The sequence below is a fragment of the Sycon ciliatum genome, chromosome 4 (genome assembly GCF_964019385.1).
Source record: "Sycon ciliatum chromosome 4, ocSycCili1.1, whole genome shotgun sequence".
In the NCBI taxonomy this organism is placed as follows: domain Eukaryota; kingdom Metazoa; phylum Porifera; class Calcarea; order Leucosolenida; family Sycettidae; genus Sycon; species Sycon ciliatum.
Genome location: NC_088646.1, coordinates 15,617,285 through 15,622,197, shown reverse-complemented (window position 1 = coordinate 15,622,197; position 4,913 = coordinate 15,617,285).

Sequence of the window (4,913 nt, the reverse complement as noted above, 5' to 3'; positions counted from 1 at the left end):
GTCTGTGTAGCTACTGACACTGACAGCCTCGCCCTCACTCGCCTCAGTACCCAGTGTAGGTCTACAAACAGCGCTACAGTCTTGGATGTAAGTCGTTGACGGTTGAGCAAAGCAGTTGGATGTGTAGGTGTATTGGTACTGGTAGGTAGTAAGGTCAGGACTTAGGTAGCGCGAACGCTGCGAGCAGCACCTACAGTACACAGTGACTTGGCGAAAGCTAAGCCTATTCTAAAGGTCTCCCTTCCACTGGTGTGACGGGAGAGACTTTCTCGACTCAGGCGGATTGTTTACTTGCTCCTTCTATTCTCCGGGCATGGCGTAATTAGTCATTCGAATGACCAAGAAAATACTTTCACAGCCAAAGACTGGCAAAGTCGTGAGAGGCGCGCAGTCGAGTAGATCTACTAGTACAGTATGGTGGTTGTGCGGCCATATCCATGGTTGCAGCTTGGTGAAACATGATTGTGATTGTGAATTTCTGACATGTCACATGACAATCGACATGGCAACAGCGAATCCTAGCGCGACTTGCCGTGCTTTGAATCAGCCACTGAAGACCTGTGAGCGCTTGCAGGTCTCCGATTTTCCAATCGGAGCACGCCCAGGCGTGCTCCGATTGAATCGGAGCACGCCTAGGCGTGCTCCGATTCAGCCATCAGAGGCCGCTTTTTTTTTTTTTTTTTTTAGGCGGGAGTTTTTTAGGCGGGAGTGGAGCGCCGGTATGAAAGACTAAGTGCATAGTGGATGCGGGCGTGTCGGAGACAGCGATCATGGCCACGACGGGACATCGCCAGGTCCAGTCGTTGACCGCATATGCCAACAGGAATTCAGAACAAAAGAGAAAAGAGATGGCTGCAGTTCTGGATGGAGAGTCTCCAACTGCAACCAATGCTGCTACCCGTGCTCTTACAGCGCCAACAACGAGCGTTCAGCGATCACAGCAGCAGACTGAGTTCCACGATCCCGACATTGATGAGTACATCGCAACTTGTGACCCAACAGTGCAATCCCCAACTCACCAACGGTCTCTGATGCAGAAAGCTACGAAGACCATCAACTTTTCCGGAGCTCAGTTTGGTGCAAACTGCAATGTTCACCTGCACCTGTAGGCTGTAGGCTGTAGTCACTGCGAAGAAGAGAAGCTGAACTGACCTGGTTTTTAGCTGACTAGACCGCCCTTGTTTTATCTCTGTGTTGTGACTGTGTACATTAGTCATTATGTAACATGTCTGAAGTACTAAACTGGCGACTAGTTGTGTTCCTTGTCTGGTCTAGTGTGCGTGCCTTGAGTAGGTACTAGGTATGTGTGAAGTACTACATGTAGTAGTACTAGTAGTACGAAGTAGTTCGTGCAATGCATGTCAGAAATGGTATCAAAGCATTCGTACTCGGACTCAAGTGCTAGAATCGGAGCCCTCCGCGCTAGCGCGCGTCGGGCTCCGATTCCGCACTTTCGTCCTCGTACTCATGCTCGATTCCATACCTCGGGTAGCCCTGGCACGCAGTGGAGTGAAATAGCGCAGCTCGGATCTACGGGCTCTGAATGCGTGTTAGTGGAGTAGTGTATCTCGGATCCAGGTGCGTGTTTTCTTCGGACTCCTGTCATCTACATGCACATAAGAACCTGTCAACAAAAGAAACAGCCTCGGACCCTTGTCAAGCGAGAAGCGGACGATAAAAAAATAGCAGGTGACGAGCAGTATCTGAAGATGAGCTGCATTCCCAGAGGAACAACGTCTGAATCCCAATCAGCAGCTATTATCGCGAAGCTAAGGTGTGCTGTCACGCAGGTGAGTGCCAGTCGAACGCTGATCCACCGCAAACATGTCAAACTGACTTTCTTCTTGGTTTAGTTCGACGAATCCTCTGCTCGTGATCGTACAGGTACGTACAGTCAGTCATGACCGGCAACCGCTCGGGCCTGCAAAAAGCTGTACTGCTGTAGCTCTACACAGCCACCGCGTAGACTACACACTGGACTCCACACCACAGGCACAAAGCCTAGCCATATCAAGTCAATGTTGTGTAGTCTTGCAGATCTGTCATGTGTCTCAATGTGTGCATGTGTGTCTGTGCGTACTCCTGTGTGTGTGGTGTGTGTCTGTGCGCGCAGTGTGTGTGTGTGTGTGTGTGTGTGTGTGTGTGTGTGTGTGTGTGGTGTGTGGTGTGTGTGTGTGTACAGTGTGCGTGTGTGTATGTGTGTGTGTGTGTGTGTGCATGTGCGTGTACGTGTACGTGTAGACTCCAAAGTTCTGTAGGCTAGCGTTTTGTAGATCAAAATGACTACTACAGCCTAGTACAGGTCAGACTTCGCTATAACGACCCCGCTATAACATAAACCTCACTATAACGTACAAAATGCAAATGTCCCTGCCGAACCAGCTTCTGTAGAAAATTCCTCGCTATAACATAATCCGCTATAGCGTAATTTTCGCTATAATACACTCTTCCTTAGTGTTCGCTTGGTCCCACGCGCACAGAGACCTCAGTATAACACAAAAAGCCCTACAGCCGAGTGTCTTTCCGGTCCAAATCACTTTCTTTTCTTGAAATGTCTGCTCACGGCCGCATACCCTTGCTTGGATTCAACGCACATACCGTACTGGCATTCAAGCAATATTATCCTTCCAACAGTCAACACTACAGTCGACTAGTCGTGTAGACTTGGAACATAAGGTGTACTTCGAAGTAGTGCCTATTTTCAACACATGCGGTAGACACACTAGAACATACATGTACATGTACATGTACATGACTGTACATACACCCACTTTCTAAGTAAATGAGTTGATCAGCTCGGAGTGGATCTGGCATTAGTGCTACAGTTGTAATCAGTAAGCAAAGAGCATGTTGACATACTGTACATGTTGTATACATGGTGGACCCAACTCACTAAAACATAAAAATTGATATTAAGGCCATGATAAAAAATAAAGTTGACTCTCAGGTTATGAGCCTGTGAAAATCGGTGCGAGCGAGCGATTTTATATTTTATTTCCCACAATTTTTTATTTCCAAAGATAGGGTCACACATGTACGTCACAGGTTCATATAATTATTTTATTATTCAGGCCAGGGAGTAGAAAATACCGGTATTTTACTACTCCCTGATTCATGCCTTTCGCATTGACCGTTTTCATGTGCGCATATGCATGCATAGAAAGAAAAAAATCGTCGGTGCGCCGCCAAAAATCGGTGCGCGCGTACTTGAGAATCAAAGATAATTTTTACCATGGCCTAATTGCCCTACCCCAGAGATTTACATGACTGTACCTATTATATAACCCAATACTAGTTCAGAACTAGTATTAGATAAAACTTGTTATAGTTCACGCATATTGTTAGATTGACAGCATGAAACAAGGTGGGGGGGGGGGGGGGGGCACTGTGTTCGGAAACAGTGACCTTACTACAACCTTCCGCGGTTGGCAGAGCCCCGGTCCCTGCGGACCATCTGAACCATATGGGTGTCGCACCCGGTTCTGACCCTCATTATGCTAGGGGGTAGGAGACTACTCCTGACGTTCGCCTTGTATTCTTCGCTCTTTTCCTTATGTCGTCCTGGTGGTCATGCGGCTACTGAAACCTCAACTTGTATAAAAACTTCTTTTTACCAACCCCGTCTACAGAGAGCACCTTCTCGCGACAGTGTCATGGTGATGACAAAAAAAACCTGTTGACAGCTGACGAGCTGAGAGTAGGCCTCGACCAAATATGCTTGCGCATATTTCCGCATATTTTGTGAGACAGTTCACATAATTATGGCATATTGAGCGGCAAAGGGAATATTGGAATGAAGCCAGCATATAATTCAAATATTTTGAAGAAAGAAAGGGTTTGCTCCCCACACCGGAGCTCGCGCTATTCCGCCGACTTTACTTGACAGTCAAGTGTCAAGTAAAGTCGGCGGAATAGCGCGAGCTCCGGTGTGGGGAGCAAACCCTTTCTTACAAATCATTGCCGAAGTCGCAACCACTACTTCATTTTGAAGAAAATGAGGACAAAACATTCATATTATGGACAAAATGCGATCAGAAATGCCTTTTATGGATGCATTTGGAATGGTTGAGGCGTTTGCTACATTTCCCCATGGATGGACACTATCACTACGGTTGCTGGGGACACACCCCAGTCAAACTATTCCGGATGTGTTTTGATTTGTACCATAGGCATGATAGCCGTGAAGCCAATGAATATTCCAAGGTTGTAATTTTACTGAAATGATCTACACTTTCTGCTTATGTCGAGCATATTTTGGCATATTTTGGCATATCTTTTTGCATATCTTGCTAAGCCTTTGGCATATTATGGACGTTTTCCCTGATATGCGACGAGCATAATATGCTCTTTTTTTTAGCATATTTGGTCGAGGCCTAGCTAGCTGAGAGAAGGATGCCATGGGCAGAAGTCTCCTACATAATGAGGGTCAGAACCGGGGTGCGACACCCACATGGTTCAGATGGTCCGCAGGGACGGGGGCTCTGCCAACTGCGGAAGGTTGTAACAGGGGCGTGGGAGGGGTTTTGGGAGTGGTACGACCAAAGGTGGGCGTGGCTGAAGCCCGTTTTGGAGGGGGTCCGGGGACCTCCCCCGGGAAAATTTTGTAAAATAGACACAAAATCCTGCGTTCTGGGAACTTCTGGCACACTTCTGGCACAGTTTATAAGTCATAGAGTTATTTCACGGGCAGAAGAGACGTGCATGGACATGCACAGATGCATGGCAGATCTACGAGTACGAGTCTAGAAAAAGGTCAAAGTCTGATGGCGGTGATGCGCATATGCATCGATGGATCCTGATTTTTTTATTACGGTTTTGCACGTTCCGGACGGACCACACTTTTCGAAAAGTGGTACGGCCATGGTCGTACCAGTCGTAGCGGGTGCTACGCCCCTGAGTAAGGTCACTGTTTC